At 49.7% G+C, this 22,487-nt stretch overlaps 1 protein-coding gene and 1 long non-coding RNA gene across 5 annotated transcripts in view; one reads left to right on the top strand and one right to left on the bottom strand.

Annotated features, from left to right (window-relative positions):
• The window catches only part of PURA (purine rich element binding protein A), a 124,544-nt gene that overhangs the window by 101,565 nt on the left and 492 nt on the right, over positions 1–22,487 (top strand). The window contains exon 3 of one of the 4 annotated variants that reach the window (XR_011505802.1): positions 8,059–8,241. The exons of the other annotated variants lie outside the window; for them this stretch is intronic. The gene's annotated coding sequence lies outside the window, so the exon portion shown is untranslated. Of the gene's footprint in view, positions 1–8,058; positions 8,242–22,487 lie in introns of those variants that run through there. 4 annotated transcript variants of the gene reach the window in all.
• On the bottom strand, positions 8,390–22,483 carry LOC123290124 (uncharacterized). Its single transcript, XR_006534481.2, has 3 exons — positions 17,744–22,483; positions 14,776–15,209; positions 8,390–14,519 (listed from the first exon to the last, which is right to left on the bottom strand). It is a non-coding gene; the product is annotated as an uncharacterized lncRNA (long non-coding RNA).

Here is a 22,487-nt window from a genome sequence, read left to right as displayed (position 1 = left end):
GAGAAACAAGGATTCCTCTCTCCTCAGCTCATTGAAAGGATCTGTCCTGTTTATTGGTCCTACCCAGTGTGGCATGTCTCCGTGCCCTTCCAAACAAGTCTTTGGCCCTTCTTTCCAAGTGGTCTGTGAGCTGCCTGAGTCAGGGATGGTGTCTTCTATTCCTGGACTCCCCTGCAGGGTTGGCTGTGTCAGGAAAATGAGAAGTGCACGCAGAAGCTGGGAGGGAGACTGAGCAGTGTCAGCAGCAGCAGGTGCTTCCTCCTTCAGCACATCCTCTTTTGGGGGAGAGATGGTTGGAGCAGTCTGCAAGAGTCTTCAGGCAGGAGGGCAGGTGGGCACACAGGCAGGCAGAGCAGATCGACTTTTTTGGTTGACCACAATGCACCTCTAGCTGGCTGGAGCCAGGCTGGCCCTAGGGGACTGCAGGATTGATTCATGGCACCAACCTGGAGAGAGCGGAAACCACCACTGGGACAGTATGTCGTGGAGCCGCGGGCATACAGAGCTTTGCCTGCTGCGAAGCTCAGCTCTGATGTCTCTCCTCCCCTTGGTGTTGAGGTGCCTGGAAGCCTCTTGAATAAGCAGAGAATTAAAGAATGGTGGGTTTTTATGTGTGTAGTAAAATATTCATAACATAAAATTTGTCATTTTAACCATTTTTAAGTGTATAGTTCACTGGCATTAAGTACATTCACATTGTTGGGCAACCATCACTACCATCCATCTCCAAAACTTTTTTCATCTTCCCAAACTAAAACTCTGTGCCCATTAAACAATACCACACCCCTCCCCCCAACCCTTGGCAAGCACCATTCTACTTTCTCTCTCTGAATGTGACTGCTCTAGGGACTCATATAAGTGGAATCATACTGTTTTTGTCCTTCTGTGACTGGCTTCTTTCACTTGTCTTTAACGTTCACCATGTTGTAGCGTGTGTCAGAACTTCTTTCCTTTTTAAGGTTGAAAGGTTGCATTGTATGTATAGACCACGTTTTGTTTATCCATTCGTCTGTTGATGGACGCTTGGGTTGCTTCCACCTTTCAGCTATTGTGAATATGCTGCTGTGAACATAGGGGTACAAATAGCTGTTTGAGTCCTTGCTTTCAATTCTTTGGGTAAGAGTTTTAAAGCACAAGGAGCAGGATGTCTTTGAAGGCCAATTTCTGATGAGTCACTCTTCTCTGAGGGCTGGACTTCAGACCAAAAGTCAGCTTCACTCACCATCTAATTTTAGATACAACAGAACCACCTGTGGTCACTCACAACTTCAGACTTCATTTTGATACTTGATAGGCTTTCCCAGCATGTTCCAGTTCCAGTTTTACATATTACCTCTCATTGACTACACTTAGCTGGCCACTTCCTTGTGATTGTGGGGGCACCTTTGTCGCTCGGTTGTGCGCATTGGCACTAGGCAGTACTGGCTTGTTCTAGGGGTGCAGGCTCTTGCTGACTTTGCCCCTCCCAACCCAAGGTGACTGGTCTTTTGGCCTTGTGTCCAGATCTGGCTCTGTCTTGGGACCTAAAACCTTGCACCCACTGCAACTGAGGCTGCTGAGGCCACTTGTCTTCCACTCACGGCACCTTTGTGCAGGCATGGTCTTATTCCCCAGGTCTGCTGGCTTATGATCTGTTTTCATCTCATCCTGTTCTTACACAACATTTAGCATTATTAGAATTACATGTAAATTTTTTTCTAGGAAAGTAAAATATTTTTCTGACATATCTTGGCATTTAGAGTGGCCACAAGGTCTGGTTTTCCCTGCACAAGCTTAGAACCAGTCCTGGGGTCTTTGGTAATTGGTGAAGTGTATACATCTGGGGGATAATGCGCTTTCGATGGATTCAGCTGTCCTGTCAGGGGTCCTCTACCTCTAGATGAGACTTCCTTAGGCTAATGCTCCTCTGTATTTGCCAGACCAGTTAGAAAGTGGAGAAGGCTGGTTGTGAAATTCTTGTCTTGATGGGCATATGGTTATTCTCTGTGTTAATTTCTTATTAGCAATTCTCCAAACCCACAAATGAGCCAACTCAAAACTCTTCTGCATAGCCAAGGACACTGAGAACAATCACCAGTGTCCTAATAGACTTAGAGCCCATGACATGGTGAGGACCTGGACTGTGGGCTGTGTGGCCCTTGTGAGTGGGGCAGGGACCCTCTCACTGCACATTGTAGCCACCTGTCCCTGGCTGGAAGGCTGTCCGTGCTGCGTGTTGACTAACACTGCATGCTCCTAGTTCCCATCCACCTGTGCCACCTTCCCTATGTCTCGGGCCCTGTGGGGGCAGCACACAAGAAGACTTGCACCCTGCGCTTGAGGAACTCATAGTCTAATTAGGGCATTTAGAAACCCTGACGATAAACCAGCCATTTCTGAGACAGTCCTATTTTCTTGTTCTGTCCCAATGACACGATAAAAGTGAAAACACTGCTGGCATACAAAGGGAAAGGCTCCCATTCTTACCCCCTAAGCTCTGTTCTGGGTACTCTACAGCGTGTACTGTTCTGTAGCCTTCCCTTTTCATCTAAAGACTTCCCTCCGGCCCGTCTCTGTCTTCATGGTGCAGTCTTCTTAGGGACTGCTTGATGTTTCTAAGGCTGTTTTTGAATGATTCTAATGATAGTATGGTGGCAGCAATTCAGAGTCAGAAAGATCCTTGATGGGCTGGGCTAGGTCAGGAAGGCCTCTCAGAGGAGGCGCCCAGAGCCGCCGGGTGGTAGGTGGGATCCAGCATGGCCGTGCAGAGGAGGAGCCCATCCTCTGCTGCTTCTCTCTTCTGCTCTTCTCAGGGCTGATTGTTGCCTTCTTCTCGGCTCTGGCACGTGGCTGCAGGGGCTGGGAGGGGAGGATCCAGGGATATCTTGTTGCCACCGCATTTGCGTCTCTTTGGGGCCTCACTACAGACACCACTGTCAACCCTGCCTTTTACAGGTGATGACACTGAGCTTCAGAGAGGTGAGGTGGGGAGCCCAAGTCAGGAGCAAACTGAACAAGAGCCTAAACCTCGAAGGAAGGAAGGAAGGAGTGCAGACGAATCTGAGCTGGGAATGAGTTGAGAGAAGGCGCCAGTACACATTTAGTGCTACGGCTGCCGTCTTTGTCCCCTGATGGTTGCTGTTTGGGTTTGTTGTAGATGCTGGAGGGTGAAGGGGGGAGTCTGCCAGACAGCAGATCAGATGCTTCTCAGAGGATCAGAAAGATCTGTGTGGGGTGTGGAAGAAGAGCCTTTCATACAGTAACCCAACATCAAGCCAGGTCTCTGGCCTAAACCCTGGGAGGGGCTCACTAATGAATCAGGCAGCTATTCCTGGAGCTGAGTGGAGGAGAGGGCGCACTTTCCTGCCCTGGGGCAGGTGGAGCCGTTCCCATGGCACAGAGAGAAGGAAGAAGTTGTTCAAGGGGGGTGCACAGCCAGATCCTCGAGGCAGGCTGGTGTCCCTGCTCACAGGTGTCACTGTCTGTACGGGGAGGGTGAGGACTGGCAAATGGACTAAGCAGATGCCTGTGAAGCCCCCTGTGAGGTTTCCTGTTGGGGTGGGTGACCACAGAGCCTGGGGTGCCCAGGCCTTCATTGGGCGTGGTAGGTTGTCACTAGGCATGGGCCTGGCAGTCAGGATACAGGCCTGTCTATGGCCCTTGGGTTACAGCCCCTGTGCTGCTGTCCTGTTTGTTGCCATGCTAGCCAGGTCCCTCTTCCGCCCCAGACTTAGTATACCAGCTCCTCGTCCCCTGCCCCTGGAAGCTGCTCTCCCTGAGCTTCCCAGAGTCATACCTCCCAAAGATGTGACCATGTCTCCATGACCCTGAACCGGGGCTTTGATGCCATGTGGTTGGTTGAGGCCAAAGGAAAAGTGATGGGGACTATGGATTTGTGTACATGACTTGAGGTGAGGGCAGGGCCTTGAGTTCCTGGCGGTTCCCCCTCCAGCATTCTGATGTTCTCCCACTGCGGGTCTACTGGACATGGGGGCCTGGCTCTGTCACCTCCTCCATACAGTGACGGGCTAGCTGATCCCTCAGGCCCTTTGCTCTTAGAACAGCCTCTGACTCTGCTTCCTGGCCTCTCATTTATTTCTGAGGCTTCTCCCCAGATTCCCAGTAAGCCCACCCCTCCCCCTGCCCTGTCTGGGTCTATCTAGAAGAGGCCCACTCTTTCCTCAGTCAGGGGAGAGGTCTGCCTGAGGTGTCAGCCATTGGAATAACAGCAATAACATCAATGAACATTTATTGAATGCTTTCCAGTGTGCTAGGCACTGTGCTGAGCATTTTAGATGCCTGATCTCTTAATTTTCCCAGCAACTCTGTGGGGTATAGATTACTAATGTTACCCCTACTTTACAGCAGAGGAAACTGAGGCTGAGACGTTCTCACCTGCCCGAGGTTACTTGGCCAATGAGTAGATGAGCCTATATTTAAATCCAATTTGTTATGTCTTATTAAAATCTGTTCTGAAATCCTAATTGTGGTGCCTCCCTCAAAATTGGAACAGAGTATCTTGGGCATTATGACCTGGATTGGGGTGACAGTGTCAGGTAGGGAGAGTTCCTTCCCTGCGTCTCTCAACTCCCATCTCCAGAGTCTGATGAGAACCCACTACCTGCCCTTCTACACCCCCCACCCCAGCCCCCTGTGAACCTCAGTTTCCTGGAAGAGATGTTGGAAGAGCTGGGGCCCGCTTTGGTAAGGAGGAGGGCTGGGGACATGGGGACAGAGCTTTTCTGAGGCACAGCTAGTGCCCCCCGCGAGTTGTCTTTGTGTATGGCAGGGTGGAGCGTGGAGTTCATTGTCTCAGACGACTTTGACCTCCTACAGGAGCACGGGCTGCTCTATGCTAGGCAGTCTCTGTCCACCAGAGGGACGTGCTGGTGCACACCGAGCCCGCTGTAGCTGTCAGCATTGCTGGGGGTTCAGAGCAGCTTTGTCTTTCTGCTCTGTGAGTACAGCTCTTAGTGGGCCCCTGCCTCCTCACAGAAACACCCAGCTTTCCACAGAGACTGGAGCTGTGCAACCACCAAATACAGGCCTTGGTGCTCGAAGCCTGGAGGAATTGCACCACATAGAATTAACACTTTTCTTTGGATTGTCAGCCAAATATTAGCCTTCGCACTGTGCACATGCCTAGAATTGGGTTCCCTGACACATGAAGAGGCGGCATTGGCCTCACCTCTCATAGAGCACGTGCCAGTCCCCTGAAAGGAGCTGTGCAGTGGGAGGCCGACTGAGTCAGGGCTGTGCTGTGCTGTGCTGTGCTGAGAATCACCCTTCCTTGTGGAGGCAGGCAGGTCTGATCTGGGTCTTGTAGAAACAAGGAAATTTGGCTGAGGTCCCTGAGGCCTTTATGGCAGGGCTAGGTTGCTGGGGTTGCTGACCATGGCCGGATACAGATTCATGGGATCCATGCAGTCTGTGAGCAGGCTAGGTGGCCAAGGAGAAAGTGCTGTAGGAAGGAGAAGTCTGGATGTTTATGAGCAAAGGGGTGACATGATGGGCAGTTAAGGGTAAAACAGTAGGAGTGTGCCACATGAGGAGTCAGGAAACTGACATGTGAATGCTACCTTTTAGTTGATTCTGGACAGACCATGTAGCCTTCTCTCACGCAGGTGCCTCCTCTGTAGAATGGGACCACAGTGGATTCTTTGCCTGTGCATGTGCAGGGCTCTACAGATTTCAGTCCGATGATGAAGAAAAGAATGGTGAAGGCTGAGTCTGGGAGCAGCAGGCAGGTGCCTTGGCTGAGGAGGCATCAGTCCCATATCACAGCAATCCAGAGTGATGGTGGAGGGCCCCAGAGGCAGAGCAGAAATGCAGAGGGGATATTTCCAGGACGAAGGAAAGGAAGAGCCAAGTGTTGCTGGTGTCAAGAGGGGGCAAGGGGTGGGGTGCGTACTACTTTCAGGGTCAGATGAGTAGGCACTGACGTTCCTGACCAGGGGACTGCTGAGGTAAGAGCTGGCGGGGTGGACAGCAGCAGCATGGGGCATCGTGAATGGAGGGGCTCTGCTGAAGAAGCAAGAGGAGAAAGAAGAGCATGATGTTCACCCTCACGGAGGTGAGCAGAGAGAGGGGAGCCAGGGGGCTGGTGAGGGACCTCAAGGTGGCCCCTGGAAGACCTTGGAATCCTCGGGGGTGTGTAGAGGCAGAGACTGGCTATACTTGCTCCCTCGGTGCCCTCTTTCTCCAGGACTGGCTCAGGTAGGCTTCTGACCACCTGCCCAAACCTAAACCCAAACCCAAAGGGGAGGACCAGAGGAGCTGAGGGTTGATTTGGTAAATTCCGAAGTGCCACCAGCTGGTGTTGCTGGTGAGGGAGGAAGTGCAGAAGGAAGCTTGGCAGGGGGCTGTTTGGGACCTGACATGGTGGGGTAGGTGTTTCTGACTCGTGGGGCTCAGCCTCAGGAAATGCACCAGTGCAGGGCGCTCCCTGGTCTCCTTGGAGGGAGGAGTGGTGATTTGACACATGTGTGCTGGCCAGATTTGCCCAGTAGGAACCCCGGCGTTTGCCCAGGGCTGAAAGGTCAGCAAGGTCTGAGGGGAGTCAGAATTGCACTGAAGGCATGTCTGAGGGGTGGGACTCTGGGTCACAGGGGCCAGGTCAGGCTCTGAGAGGACCAAGGATAACTGGGAGGAGAGGTTACGTGGAGTTGGGGCCAAGGGGGGGCTAGGTAATAGTGACATGGGGAAGGCAGTCCAGGACTGGGGCCAGTGCCACCAGGGAGCCCACGTCAGTCAGTGCCAGCTGCTCGTAAAGCCCCTGGAGCTAGCACTTGTGGCAGAGGCTAGAAGAGGTCCAAGATGTGTTAAAACTGGACAGGCCCTGCCTCCTGCACAAAGGACACCGGCAGTGACAGTAGAGGAGCAGCTTGGAGCATGGCTTTGGAATCAGACCAGCCTGGATTTGAGAAAAATGTAAAGTGAAAACTTCCACCCCACCCCACATCCTGACCATTAAGTTTCTTGTATTCTTTAAAAAGTGTGTGGGGGGGGCTGGCCCCGTGGCCGAGTGGTTAAGTTCGTGCGCTCCGCTGCAGGCGGCCCAGTGTTTCGTTGGTTTGAATCCTGGGCGCGGACATGGCACTGCTCATCAAACCACGCTGAGGCAGCATCCCACATGCCACAACTAGAAGGACCCACAACGAAATATACAACTATGTACCAGGGGGCTTTGGGGAGAAAAAGGAAAAATTGAAAAAAAAAATCTTAAAAAAAAAAAAGGGGTGTGTGGGTGTGTGTATCCTTTTCATCGTATAAATAAAACGAAGCACTGCTGTATACCTTGCTTTTATCCCTTGCTGAATTTATGGGCATCATGGAGGACCCAGTTACTTCTTTTCAATGGCTGTTTAGCATTCTATTCTGTGGTATGCGTTCATTTAGCTAATCGGTCTCCAGATGACAGACAGTGAGGTTGTTAGTTTGGGGTTATTTTGATACGGCAGCAATCACATTGTACACGTATCTTTGACACTGGGACAATTATTTCTGTAGAAAAATTCTAGATATGGATTTTCTGGGTCAAAGTTATGTGCACGCCCCGCCTATTCTCTTTCAAAGGGGTTCTACCACACTCTTGCTAACGGTGTTTGACAGTTATAAATGATAATAGTAACAGAGCTGTTGTGAGGATTAAATGAGATGATGTGTAAAGCTTTCAGCCACTGCCTGTGACACCAGGCTGCAGGGCGGGGCTCAGTGCAAACTGGATCACTTTGGAGGAGCATCAAGTAAGGTGTTGGGTTGGGCTTCACAGTCAGCTTGGGGAAGGGGTGGTGGCAGGAGATAGTGGTCTGACAGCTGCTGAGCAGATGTCACCTTCATTCACACATTCCGGAAACATTTAGTGAGTACCTGACCAGTGCCAGATGCTGGAGTGGAGGTGGAGTGGTGAACCAGTAGGCGTGGCTCCCACCCTCCCAGAGCTGCCTGTGTGGAGAGGGAGGGAGACAGCGAACAAGCGTCCTCAGATTGTGCTAAGTGCTACCATCAGAGGATGCTGCTGCTCATAGTCCCCTCTGACTGGGTCTCTCTCTCCCCTGCCCCCCTCCCCCCTGCCCCCAGTGTACGTGTTGGAACGTGAAAGGAAGATGGACAACACCGGGTGTCAGGCAGCCCTGGCCGCTTGCTGGGCTGCTCTCTGCTGCTGCTGCCTCCTGGACAACTTGGACTGAGCAGCCAAGACCCAAGTGCTCCCTCCAGGCCCGCTACCTCCTGTTACTGGAATAAACGACCAGTGCTTCACAATTTCCATTTTTGCTTTCTTTGCAAAATACCTGATCTACAGACTTTTAAATTTTAGCACCTATGATAGATGTGAAATGGTATCTCACTATTTTAATTTACCTTCCCTGATTACTAGTGACCTTGCACATAAAACTAGAACTTTTTGGCAATTTGCTTTTACAAATCCTGTGAATTGCTTGTACATATTCTTAGCCCATTTTTTCTATTGGTTTGTCTTTACTTATTGATTTGGAGGGAATCTTTAAATATTCTGGACACTAATATTTATCACTTTATAGGCTTGCAAGTATCTTCTGTCTCAACCTTTTTTATAGTGTATTTTCTAGTATGAAAGTTCTTAAATGTCATATTTATCAATCTTTCCCTTATATTTCGTCTTTTAGTCTTTGAAATATCATTTTCTATTCCAAGATCATAAACCTATAGTTTCTTCTGAAATTTTTTCAGGTAGTCTTTAGTCCACCTAAATTTATTTTTGGTCATGGTATAGGCTAGGGCTCTGGTTTTCTTCGTCCATGTTGAGAGTTCCAACACCATTTATTGATTAAGTCACCCTTTCCCCATTGATTTGAAATGAGATTTGTCATATACCAAGCTCCCACATATGAATGAGCTAGAATCCGGAGTCTGGTATGGTAACCATCTTCCCCGTCCCCAGCACATGCATTCACACATACCCTTTGTCTTCAGGATTATTTTGGCTATTATTCGCCTCTTACTCATTAATCTGGATTTTAGGATGAGTCAGTTTCTGTGGCAAACCACCATGTTTGGCTTTAAGTGAGATGGCATGTAATTTAGAGAATTGGGGGAAGAGTTGACATATTTACAGTATTGTCTTCCTGTCATGAATATGGTATCTATTTATTTTTGTCTTCTTTTATATCCTTAGATAAGTTGTATAATTTTCTTCATATCCTTTCACATATCCTTTGTTGGTTTATTTGTTGTTCTTTTTTAGATTGGCACTTGAGCTAACAACTGTTGGCAATCTTTTTTTTTTCCCCCAAGTCCCCCCAGTACATAGTTGTATATTTCAGTTGTGGGTCCTTCTAGTTGTGGCATGGGGGACGCTGCCTCAGCATGGCCTGATGAGCTGTGCCATGTCTGCACCCAGGATCCAAACCGGTGAAACCCTGGGTCGCCGAAGCAGAGCGTGCAAACATAACCACTCAGCCATGGGGCTGGCACCCCTTTGTTGGTTTTTAAAATTGCATTTCTTCTGAGGTACATTATCCTAGTAATGCTATTGTGAATGGATTCTTTTAAAAATATTACATTTTTGGTGAAAATAATTTCTTCACTCCAGTGGGGTCACAGTAGAAGATTTTAACCCAGTTTTATCACAGCATTGCCTTTGGACACTTTAAACTGTGGGAGGAGCTGGTCTTTGATCTGCCCCATGCACACTCCCAGAGAACCACCCTCAGTTGTAGACCAGCATTCATTCACTCAGTAAATGCTGAACAGCTCCAGTGTTAGGTGATGAACCACACAGAACAGACCTGATCTCTGCCCTCATGGGGCTTGCACTCTAGAGAGGGAACCAGACATTAAATAATCACACAGGTAATAACTGACATTCTACTTTCCTATGAAGAGAAGCTGTGTATTGCTATGAAAACATATAAAAGAGGGGCAATCTTGCACAGTCTCAGAGGGATCTGAAAGATTAACAGGTTTTGACAGGCAAAACAGTTGTAGGAAGAGCAGGTGCAAAGGCCCAGTGGCAGGAGAGAACACGGCTCACTTGAGAAATTAGAAGAGGAAACTAGTGTGGCAGAGAGCAACGGGATGTTGGGAACAGATGAGAAACAGGCAGAAAAGAGATGGGGGGCGGGGCGGGGAAGCGCATAGCCCCAGTTAGGGATTTGGGTTTTTGTCTTGTGAGCAGTGGGAAGCCATTGAAGGATTTTAAACAAAGGGATGATATGATCAATGAATCCCTTTGGCTTCCATGTAGAGAAGGATTTGGAGGGGAGCACAAGTTCACATGGTGATGATGGAGAGACATGAATGCATTTGAGATATTTAGAAGTAAAATCAACAGCACTTGGTGATGGATTGCATATGGGGATTGAAGAAGCGAAGGAGAGTCGGGGATGACTCCTGGGCGTATGACTGGAACTAGATGTCCAGTGGTGGTGTTTGGATGTTGGGAACAATGGAAAGGAGGAACCATGTTTGGTTGGGAGGAAAAAAATCATGTTGGGCTCTGAACGTGTTGGGTTAGACTGAGATGTCAAGGTGTCTGAGACATTCAAGTGGAGATGTCAGGTAAGCAGTTGTATACATACCTGGAGCTTGGAGGAGAGGTGGGGCTGGAGATATAAATATGGAAAGCATTGGCATATTGGTGGTAACTGGAACTGTGACAGTGAATGAGATCAGGTTGGGTAGAAATATGGAGAGAAAAGAAAAGGTGGCAGTGTAGGGCTGAGCTTTAAGGAAAACTGACTTGGACCTGTAGATGATGAATCTGCAAAAGAGTCAGAGATGGAGAACCAGGAGAATGGGGTGTGTGTCCTAAAAGTGGAGAGAAGAATTTGTATTAAGAAGGGAGGGGCCAGCCCCGTGGCCGAGTGGTTAAGTTTGTGCACCCCGCTTCAGTGGCCTAGGCGCTGGTTTGGATCCTGGACATGGACATGGCATTGCTCATCAGGCCACTCTGAGGCGGTGTCCCACATACCACAACTAGAAGGTCCTACAGCTAGAATATACAACTGTGTACTGGGGGGCTTTGGGTAGAAGAAGAAATAACAGATTGGCAATCGTTGTTAGCTCAGGTGACAGTCTTTAAAAATAAAACAAGGGAATGATCAGTACCATCAAATATTGCTGCAAGTCAGGTAAGGTAGGAACTCAGAAATATCCACTGGACTTAGCCTCACTATTGTCCCTATAGAGTGGACTGCTCTCCAGTTCCTGTTCTGTGAAGGACCCAACAGAGGGAAAGACAAGACTGCTAGGACCAGAAGACAGGGCTCCTCAGGCCTGGAGGAAGGCAGACATTTATGTAGGCGTGAAAGAGACAGGCTCAGAGGTACAAAGAACCAGCTGAAGCATGAAGGCTCGAAACCCTGCTCAACTGGAGAGAAGTAGGCAACACCACATCAAGTTCCAGAAAGGCCAGACACCAAGTAAGGGAGTCAGGCCTTTGTCACTCAGCTTTGATAAAGGAGACCTTGCTTCTCAAAGCAGACTGTGTCCCCTGGGGTGGCTGTTGGAGGGTCCAGCACACAGACAGCCAAGCATATGACCATCCATGCTCCAGGGAGGCCCTTCTGAACCCCAGCAACAGTACAGATCCTTCATGACCACCGTTTGATACTTTGATAGTTTTCAGATCTTTCTAATATAAATCTTTTCAAAAAAACTTTACATGCAACTGTAGAATGGAAAATAGATACTATGGAATTGCTGTTGAGGCAAGGAGGGACCACCCCCTACCTGTTTATGGAACCCTGGGGACCTGGGGAATACATTTGAAAGTCTTTGGTCTTTCAGGATTTTCTAGGACATTTGGCCAAGGGAGTTTCAGGGTAGATGCGTTCTGCCCTGGAATGTCCTTCTAGCATACTGCCTTTCAAGCAAAATCATCAGTGTGTAACTGCTGGGGTATTCTGTGAAAATCTGGTGGCTTCTTTATTGCTGAGTAGTATTCCATTATGTGGAGGTGCCACTTTATTCATTCACCTGTTGAAGGACATTTGGGTTGTTTCCACTTTTTAGCGATTACAAATTTTGTAGAGTTTTTTGTGTACACATAAATTTTCATTTCTCTAAGGTGAATACCCGGGAGTGCAATTTCTGGATCATATGATTAAGTGTATGTTTAAGAAACCGCTACTGTTTTTCAGAGTGGCTGTACCATTTTGCATTCCTATCAGCAATGAATGAGAGTTCCTGTTGCTCTGTGTCCTTGTACTTAGATATTGTCAGTATTTTTTGTTTTAGCCATTCTTATAGGTGTGTAGTGGCATCTCATTGTGGTTTTAATTTGCATTTTTTAAGTGGCTAATGATGTTGTCACGTACTTACTTGCCTTCCCTATATCCTCTTTGGTGAAGTGTCTGTTCAAGTCTTTTGCCCACTTTTTTTTTTTTTGAGGAAGATTAGCCCTGAGCTAACTGCTGCCAATCCTCCAGGAAGACTGGCCCTGGGCTAATATCTGTGCCCATATTCCTCTACTTTATATGCGGGACGCCTGCCACAGCATGGCTTGACAAGCGGTGCCATGCCCGCACCCGGGATCGGAACCGGCGGATCCCAGGCCGCTGAAGCAGGACGTGCGCACTTAACCCCTGTGCTACCGGCCGGCCCCTTGCCCACTTTTAAATTGAGTTGTTTTCTTAGTGTGGAGTTTTGAGAGTATATATTTTAGAGACAAGTCCTCTGCAGGATGTTATTTGCAAATATTTTCTCTCTGCCCATGGCTTGTCTTTTCATCCCCTTATATTAAGTGTCTTCCACAGAGCAGAAGTTTTTAATTTTTATTAGGACCAATTTATCATTTTTTTCTTTTTTGGGCATGCTTTTGGTATCAGGTCTGAGAACTCTTTGCCTAACCCCAGGTCCTGAAGTTTTTCTCCGATCTTTTCTAAAAGTTTTATAGTTTTGTTTTACATTTAGATTTATGATCCATTTTGGGTTTCTGTATAAAATATGAGGTTTAAAATGGTTGAGGTTTTTAGTTTTTTTGCATGCCAATTTCTTCAACGTTTGTAAAGACTATCCTTTCTCCATTGAATTGCTTTTGCCTATTTGTCAGACATCAGTCGGCCCTGTTTATGTGGGTCCTGCTGTCCTCTCTGTTCTGTGCCTTGGATCTGTGTCAGGCCCTTTGCCAATACCATAACTGTCTTGGCTACTTTGGCTTTATATTAAATCTTAAAATAAGGTCGTGTGATTCCTCCAATTTTATTTTTTCAAAATTATTTTAGTTCTCTTACTTTTCCATAAATTTTAGAAACGGTTTATCTCCGAAAAATACAGCTGGGGTTTTGATTAGAATTGTATTGAACCTGCAGATCGTTAGGGAGCCTGACGGGTATTTAAGTAGGATTGCCCGCTCACTCTCATGTGCCTTTAGTGACACAAGGCAGCCTGCTCCTTCGCCTGCTGTGCTGTGAGGATTCCAGAGTTGAGCCCCAGCTTTTGATTGGTCACATTGGTTTCTTTTGAAGTTTGGCAGTAAATGAGGTGTGGTTTACATCAAATTGGGTAGGAACAGCCATGAAGAGATGACAACCATGTTGAGGGGCTTGTGGGCCAGGTCATGCTCTGGGGTAGGTCAGCCATCATCATTCACAGTCTTGGTCCCTGTGTGGCTCACTTCTGAGTGGGTCGTGAGCAAGACTGTGTGCAGCAGCCAGCCATTAAAGGATTCTCCCTGCCCTCAAGGTCTTTACACCCTGCCACAGGCTCACAGAGCTGTTGTGTACTGGGCATGATCAGATGTTTCTCTAGATTTTCCTTAATTTCTTCTGCTTGGCACAGCAGCCCCCCTCATATTTATTTCTCCAAAAACTGAATTTGAAATATATTCTTGATATAATGAATTGCTTCCTTCCTTCTGCTGTAGTAATGACATCCGCGCATCTCATGCTTGTTGGCCCCTCTCTCCCCTTTGATCTTTACAGTGGCATCCTCCCTAGCTCACCTGTGGTTCCTCTGGCCTGTCTGAGGCAGTGGTACAGACAGACTTCTAGCAGAACGGTGGGGTGCTGAGGACACAATCGCCTGTTGCCTGTGTTCTCATCTTGTGTGTTCCTCATTATTGCCCTTCAGTCCCTTCCCTCATCTCTTGGCCGACTTTAGGATAAAAGAAAAACTGCTTTCTACTCTCCAAACTAAGCGAGAAGCACAGGCTATCCTAAGGTGTCTCTTCCCCTCAGGGTATGTGAGATTACTCACTAAAGTCTTGTGCAACAGAAATGGGCCTGTCACCCTAGTAAACCATTTGAGATTCCTTTTGGTGGCTTTCTTTTCTCGCCAGCATGAGAAGCTCTTGGTTATCTCCTCAGATTTACAAAAAACTAAAATTATCTGTCTTCCATTTTCTAAGTTCATCTGGATAGAGTCCCCTACCCCCAAGCTGTTCAGCCCTCCTGTCAGCTTGTGGCATTTCTCTGGATATGCAGGTCTCCACACTCTTCTGGGCTTGGGGTGCTTGCTGCAGCTGTGTTTTGCAAGACCAAGCTTTGTGCGTGCTGCTGGGCCAGCAAACACAAATGTGGACGCTGCACTGGAACGGCTGGCACCTCGGTTCTTTAGCTCTGTGAACATAAATGATAGATTGGCTATCAAATTATGAAAGATAATGTTTGAAATGTACTATATGATCTATTTAAGAAACCCATGATGAAACTTTCCTATTTGTAAACCGAGTCCTTTCCTTTTTTCGACTTGTCTTAATGGTACTCACCTTTGTCCTCACCACATTTTCCATGTCATCTAAGGCAGTAGCTTCCACCACTGTCTTTCCTTCCTACAGAGGCGGAAACAGAGGCTCCAGGAGGTCAAGTGACTTACCTCAATTCACCCGTCTACAGAAGAACAGAGCCAGGGCCTCAGCTGGGTCTGCTTGACTCCTAAGTTGGTAGCAGGGATGTGGGCCCTGGTTTGACCTCTTATTTTGTTGGTTATAGTGGGGGGGCAGGGGAAGCCCTTATTTTCTTTTAATTAAGTGGGGTGAGTTCCACTCTCCCGCTTGTAGAACATCATGGTCTTCACTGGAAACTACCAAGCACTTCTCGATCTCCAGCCTCTTGCACATGAAGCTTCCACTGTCAGCTTCCAGCACTGTATTGAGTTCCACACAAGGAAAGTGACGTGCACTTGTCCCTTATCTCACACACGCCCTGGTCGGGCTCCTCAGCAACCTCCTTGCCTTCTGCAGCATCTCCATTTGGGAAGTGGGAGGGTGGGAGGAGAACGACGGTCCTTTCACTTTTAATAATCTGTAACTGTGGACAGAAAATGCTGTCAGCTCCCTTATCCCATATCTGCACCTCTCCTAGACTGAAAAACAGACTGGAGGGAGCTGCCTCTCTAAAGACATTCTCTTGTCCTCAGAGAATTCAGTCCCTTTTCTGAGATTCAATGAACAGGGCCTCTAGTTCTGCTGGAATTTCTGAGATTCAGTTGTGGACTGATCACATTTGATTGGCTTTTTTCTTTAAGGAGAAACTCTTTACTCTTCAGTTCTCAGGCTTTTAAACATGTACGTCCCTTCTAACTTGACCTCTTTCGTGTTATGCTTCATATCATGTTCTTCTGCAGCCTTAGTGACAGCCATAGGCTCAGCACGTCTAGGCGCACACACAGACGCACACACACACGCACACAAATGTATGAGGGTTTCCTTATTCCCTTTATCTAAGGAAATGGCTTGTTTCCAAATATTTCACCCTCTCCAGTGTGAGGGGTCTCAACAGCTAAAGTTGTCAGTATTCTGCCTCACTCGTCCCCAACACACACACAGCCCCCTGCCTCTCCCCTGGGTTGCTTCTTTCCCTCTCTCTGGGAGAGCTGTGCCTCACACGGACTGCCAGTTCCTCTGCTTTTGTCGTCCTGGGATGATCTGGGGCCACACGTACAAATACCAATCCCAACATGGATTGGTTGGAGGAGCCCCTCCCCACACACGGACCCAGAATAACGAAACAGATGTGTGGTGATTCTTCTGTAGAACGCCACACGTCGCGGTTCCTAGTTATTAAGTCCTCCCACCTTCACTTTGTGCCAGGCCCTGGGCCAAGCACTTTACATTATCGTGGGGTTTTTTGGTCACAAAACATAGGCTCTTAGGCACTACTATTTCCCCCATTTTGCAAGTGAGAAGACTGGGGCACAGGGAAGCTGTGACTTCTTCAGGGTCACACAGCCCGTCAGTGGCAGCGTAAGGATTGGAACTTGGGCAGTGCCCCTCCAGAGCCCATGTACAAATACTGTCCTTCGAGAACAAAGCAACCCAAGGGGTGGGGTAGCCAAGGAAAGTCTGAAGTAGATTCCTTGAGAGGGAGGGTCCAGCCACCCCTCCTCCCTCCACCCCTAGGAGGTGCCTTGTTTTGGGCCAACACACCCACTCACCTGCCTGGAGACTGGTGAGTGGCTGCCGGGAGGGATCCTGTAACTCACTGTCACCCAGTTGACTACTGGACCAGGCCAGTCTGAGGTAATGGGCCCTGACTCTCTTGGGACACACTCTGGAGCAGGGTGAGGACTAGATCTTGCCCTCCCACCAGACTTTGGATATCCAGAGAGAACAGGGCAGAGAGAAGAGAGACCTTTCACCTCTCCATACACAGCCACATTTCAAGGCACTTGCAGCCAGGCTGCTATCTAATTTGAAGTGAGCCTCATCTTGATGTGCAGAGAGCACTGGGCCAGGTGGCAGGAAGGCTGGGTGACAGGCCAGGACCTGCCTGTAATTCACAATGTGACCTCAATCAAATTACTTCCCTTCTGTGAGCTCAGCATCCTCTCCTTACCAAGAATGACTGGCCAATGTGATCCCCAAGGCAGTTTCATCTGCAGTTCTAGCATCTAAGATCTTCTCAATTGTCCCCATGTCTGCAGCCAACCCTGTCAAGGATAGGGCCACAGGAGGCAGTGGCCAGTGCAGCCCTACCTGTCAGACTGGCACGTGTCCAAATGTACATTTATGAAAAAATTTTGCTGTCAGGTCTGCTCCTTATCGGACTGATTGGGGTGGACAGGGTGGAAGTGCAAGTTGGCCTTGTGACTGAGCCTGGGGGTGGGAGCTCATCCCCACTCTGGACACTCTGGGTGAGATGGCCCTGGGGTTCCCTAGACCCTCATGAGCCTCTCAGAAGGCTTGGTCTTGGCTGAGATAGTTCCTTGGGTTTGTCTAGCAGCTGCCTCCCTGACAGGATGGTGGCAGCTGCACTTCTGGAGATCTCAGAACAGGACCCACACACAGGTCAGCAAGCTCTCACCCTTTCCAGACCAATCCACACAAACACCTGGCACTCAAGGTTTGGAGAGTGATGGCAGGCTGAACGATCCGTTGGGTGGGCCAGTCAGATGCATGGGTGGGCAGGTGAATTGCTGGCCACCTCCCAGACTGTTCTGCCCTGGTGGGTATCTTGGGACACTGAAGCAGAGAGAGGGATAGAGACTTGGGAGACAGGGCCTCACCTGACTCACAGCTTCCACATAAGAGACAGTGAGGCCAGAGCTGAAGCTGCAGAAGGAGGCATGAGGAGCAGGGCGGGCAGACAAAGAGACCCAGGAGGCCTGGGGAAGGTCCACGCTGAGCGGGCAAAGGCAGCTGCTGTTGCAGAGCCTGGGCTAAGGCTGTGCCAGTGCTGCCAGCCCCATAGCCTGCCTCCCTGTGGAGGAGGAGGAAAGTGGAAGATAGTCCTAAATTCGCCTGCTCTTAACCTTCAGACTCCAGTGAAAACCACACACCCTTGATCACCTCTACTATTCCTAACCACCCTTCACCCCATCACTCTCTCCCCTCAGCACTTACCTGGTGCTCATGGGCTTGAGAGCAGGTGGCACAGTGGCACTGCCATTAGGACATCTTTTCTCACCAGTGCAGCCCCCTTGTGCTGAATAATAAATGATCCCACTGCCCATGCACCTCCAAGGAAAGCTGAAGTGGATCCTCAGCAAGTTGTGTGCTCTCCTCTCTGCCCCTGCATGGGAGGGACAGGATCCAACCTACGGCTATCTTGAGATTTTACTTAGTCCTAAAACGCTTAAAGGTTTTTCCCTCCTTTCCTGCCTCTTGGTCTGAGCAGTAGGAGGGCTGCTCCAGCATCCTCTGATACCTCCTGGAAGGCTGGCCTTCTTCTGTTGGTCTAGGTGTTGAAGGTGGGGTGAGGGCAGCTGAGCACAGACAACAGGCCTCCTGCTTCTGGCAAAGCCGTCATCTCCATTGGGGACACTTCTTGGGAGGTGCTGTGGCTGTGGTGGTCTTCACAATTGAGGAGCAGCCCTGGGGGCCCATCACTGGTCTAGGCCGCAAGAGGCCAAGGTGCAGCTTCCTAGTTCCTGGAGCAAGAAGGTTCAAGATGCCAGAACTCAGGGAGGCCTCAGTCTTTGTGTGTTTGCTTCTCCTTATTAGCTCTGCTGGGTAGGGACTGTGTACAGATGCATACACAACTAGGAAAGGCCTGCTAAGGCTCTATTACCACTTCAGAACACTTCATTAATCATTTAAAATGTCTGAGCTGAGCAAGCAAAGGTTTCATATTCCAGGATGGGGCTGACCGAGAAACTGGAGCCTTCAGCTGAGAAGGCCTCTGCTCACATTTCTTGCAGGCCATCTCTGCCCTTGGCCCCTGTGTGGCCTGGAGCCCCACTTGCCTGTTGCCTGCCTACCAGGTTTCTGAGTAGCCCATGTGAATGGCACCCTTGGGGTTGTGAAATATGGTAGTCCTAGAACTTGAGACTTCTGGGTAGTGTCTGGTGGTCCTGGAGGGCAGGCTGGTGACCCAGGAGCAGACCTCAGGGCTTGGTGGGCAGGCATGTGGGCACAGGAGGCTGCATGCCTCCAAGCATCTTTCATCTATCTTCTCTGCTTCCAGCACAGAGGCAGGAAGATGTGTGGGGGCCTCTACCAAGGGGGTTGGAGGTCTCCTCCCAAGACCCAAGCTTACCCAGGCCTTAGTCTGGGCCTCTGGGTCACACCTGTATGCTCATACACCTCTCCCTGCATATTCCCCCAACCCCCTTCACCAGCACACACATACTCTGTCTCTCTCTTGCACTTGCATTCATGTGGCAAAGCTCTGCTCCTCTGCAGGCCCCACCCCGGGCTGGGGCTGAGAACCTTGAGGGTTGGTGGCAAAAGGGCTGTCTGGGGGCAAGAGAGACAAGCTAGTGAAGGGACGCGTGGATCTGATCTCCAGCTCAACAGTAGTTTTCTGAGACTACAGTCCCTTCTTGCCTGGGGCCAGAGCACAGGCTCCTGGTGCTGAACAGGGTGGTCTTGGCTACTGAGACACTAGGCAGTGAATAGCAGGGTTAGCCTTTTGGCTGATGTATATGGAAGCCAATCTGTAAGGCCCTGCCTGCATCCCTCAGGAGGAGCTAGAGCCCAGCCCCTGTCCACAGGCTGGCCACACGGGGGCACTTGATCTCCAAGAAGGAACTCACCAGCACCTCTCCCCTGACCTGGGCACTGCCTGCCTGGAAAGGCACTGCCTGCTCCCACCCTACCCAGTGTTCTTTTGATCCCTCCCCTTTTTTAAAACTTTGTATTTTGAAATAATTTTAGACTTACAGAAGAGTTGCAGAGATAGTGCTGTTTCTGTATACTGTTCACCCAGCTTCCCCTAATGTTTAACATCTCACATAACCATGGTTCTGCCCCCTTTATGCCCTGCTTGCCAGTAGAGGCCAGTTGCTGGAAGGCCCTGGGTGTGGAACACCTGTGTTGGAATCATCTCTGCCCCAGCTCCTGCTGGGTAACCAGTACTGCTAGCGATGCTTTAAGTACCCAGGGAGGGTGTCATGCCCAGGACTCAGGCTACATACTAGCTGGCCAGCCAGGGCAGTGTAGGAGCTCTTAGGCAGATTCACCCTTTGGATGGCAGGGATGGGGACGCATGGCAGAGTAGCAGTGAGGTGTCGTGAGGCCCCGAGGGAGAAGGGGTACCCTGGGGCAGACAAGGCCATGCAGCTCAGTGCAGCAGGCACCCTCTGGGGGGGCGGGCAGTAGCTCAGACCCTATAGGTAGGGATGGCATCTAGGAAGATACAGCTGTAAAATATGCCATTTCTGGGCCCCAGAGCAGGTGCTATGAGGAACTGTAAGGCCTTCCTCAGAGCTTTCTCTGGGGCCAGTCACCCCTGATTTGGGTGACTGAAAAGCAAGGAAAACCACAAGTCACTCCTACCTCTAGACCTACCCTCCCCGACATGCACTCTTCCACCCCCTATCTTCTCAACAGTTTGAGGGCAGGGGTTCTGTCCTCAGCTAACAGGAAGGAAAAAGTCATAAGGCCTTTGGAAGAGTTGGCGCTCGAGGAAATAACTGACTCGGGTTTCTAAGGTATGTACAGCACTACCCACCCCATCAAGGTTGACGCAGCCCTCTGGTTGAAGTCCTCTGTCCTGTAGGCAGACTGGTTATTTCTAACCTCTGTAAGCATTGTCTGGGAGTAATGAGCTCGAAGTCCCTATTGTCCCAGGTGTCGGAATAGGTCATGTGAAATGAGCCCTGGCTAAATGAACTTGACCAAACGAAAGGAGAAAGGTGATGGGGAAGCAACCCTGGGACATTTGTGTTTCCCTGACTAAGCTGCCGAAGGTTTGGAGGTTCTGTCAGGAGGGAAGGGCTGGGAGAAGGGGAAGCAGGGAGGAGACGGGTACCAACAGGTGTACCACAGGGTTGTGAGGCCTGCCTGGTACTGTGATGGAAGGCCTGCAGCACAGGTCCCACCCAGCACGTGTGAACAGCTCGATAAACGGTAGCTTAAGAGAGACTGCAGGACCTCTCACGCTGCAGCCCAGCCTCAGCCTGGGTCTCAGGCCTTGATCAAGCAGACTGTTTCTAGAGTTGGCAGGGGAGAGGGCCCTTCTGTCCCAGGGGCAGCAGAGCCAGTCCTGTGACGGGAAGAATTCAAGAAGGGATTGTTCAAGGGGGTCCGCAGGCAATTGTTCTTGGTTTCCCTGTCCAAAGCTGCCCGTGCAGCCTCCCGGGGAGGCTGGGACCCTGGGCAAGTCATCCGGACAGATGGCAGGTGACACCCTGCCTGGGGCTCTCCTGCAGCAGTGACCCCAGGGTCTGGAGTGCCCAGGCCTTCAGTGAGTGGGGTGGGCTCTGGCTGGTGTGAGAGAGGACTGTTCTGGAGTCCATTCACTCTGTGCTCCTCCTGGTCCCTTTTCTACCCAAGTAGGGCCTGGGCAAGACCAGCTTGCCACAGGCCTAGGTTCAGATCCTTGCTCTGCCTCTGGCTGGTCATGTGTGCTTGAACAAGGGACTTACATCTCTCTAGGCCTCGAGTTCCTTACCTGTGAAATGGGGATGATGGTAACATCTATCTCAAAGTTATTGTTAGGACTAACACAGGTAATATACCTCATCAGGCCTCAGAATAAACGGGCTGTCTTCTTTTTGACTAGGCATCCCTTGGGGTGGGTCTTATCTCCCGGACCCAGAACAGCTTTGCCTGTGTTGCTGAGTGGGGCCAAATGAAGGCGAGCATTAAACCTGTGCCATGAGAGGGCAAGGGATGTCTCCGTGGAGGGTGGCTGATACAATGGGGGAACTTGGAAAGCTCACTACTAACCCGGCGTATTCTAGCTACTATACCAGGAGAGAGGAGTTGCCAAGAGAGGAGGTATCAAAATAGATACACAAAAATAGAACTGAAAGAAGCCTGCCAAAGGACTGGTTTCATGTATAAAATTCATGTATTCATGAATTTTGAAAAAGTTTAAACCTTACTGCTTACAACTGAGGTTGAGGATGGTTGTTTGGAGATTTTCTTAAAAATGGCCACAGATCCAACGTTGACCATCAGCCATTTTAAGTATGTCCTTACAGGAAGAGGGGCTGATGTCAGCCACAGGTCAGCTGCTGAGTAAAGGGTGGTTGGGGGTCTTCCTGATGTGTGGGTTTGTTTAGCACTCACATCTCTTAATAGAGCACTTAGCCCTGACAGGCCTCAGATTTCCAACTCCATTCTGAGAAAAACCAAGAGTGCCAAGCTCCACCACTTGACCAGGTTTTCATCCCTGCCTTCTACTGCTTTGTGTGAAAGTTTAGAGGTTGGGGCACATTCTGATACTGTGTTTGCCCAGGTATGAAAAACCAAGATTCTTGGTTATTCTCCTTTTGAGGAGATTTGAGTTACTCTCTTGCTCTTGGGAGATGGCTTAGCTGTATCTGAAGAAACACCCCCCAGTTCCCTTGTAGGGTATGGGACAGGGGCATGGTGTTGCCTGGTTTATAAACCAAGTAGGGTTAACCAACTCTGGCCAGACAGCAACGGACATTTCTTACTTCTCTGAACTCTGGCTGCTTTGGTGTGAGGCTGTTGTATGGATTCCCTAGCGCTTGTCCCTGCAGAGGTGAGTGTCCTAAGGAGCTGAGCCACCCTTCCATTCATCATCCGCCACGGCAGAAGTAGAAAGGCTGCACCCAGTCTGCTCGTGGCTTTCAGCTGCTGTGGGCCTCCCTTGGTGTGGGAGGTGCTGGCTCTGTAGGGCCCGGGGTTTACGCCAGTTCATTCTTCTCACCCTTTCTTCCCTTCCCCCTCC

The sequence above is a fragment of the Equus asinus genome, chromosome 9, assembly GCF_041296235.1.
Source record: "Equus asinus isolate D_3611 breed Donkey chromosome 9, EquAss-T2T_v2, whole genome shotgun sequence".
Classification (NCBI taxonomy): Eukaryota; Metazoa; Chordata; class Mammalia; order Perissodactyla; family Equidae; genus Equus; species Equus asinus.
The sequence above is the reverse complement of the archived record's forward strand: the minus strand, read 5'-3'. Positions and strand labels throughout refer to the sequence as shown.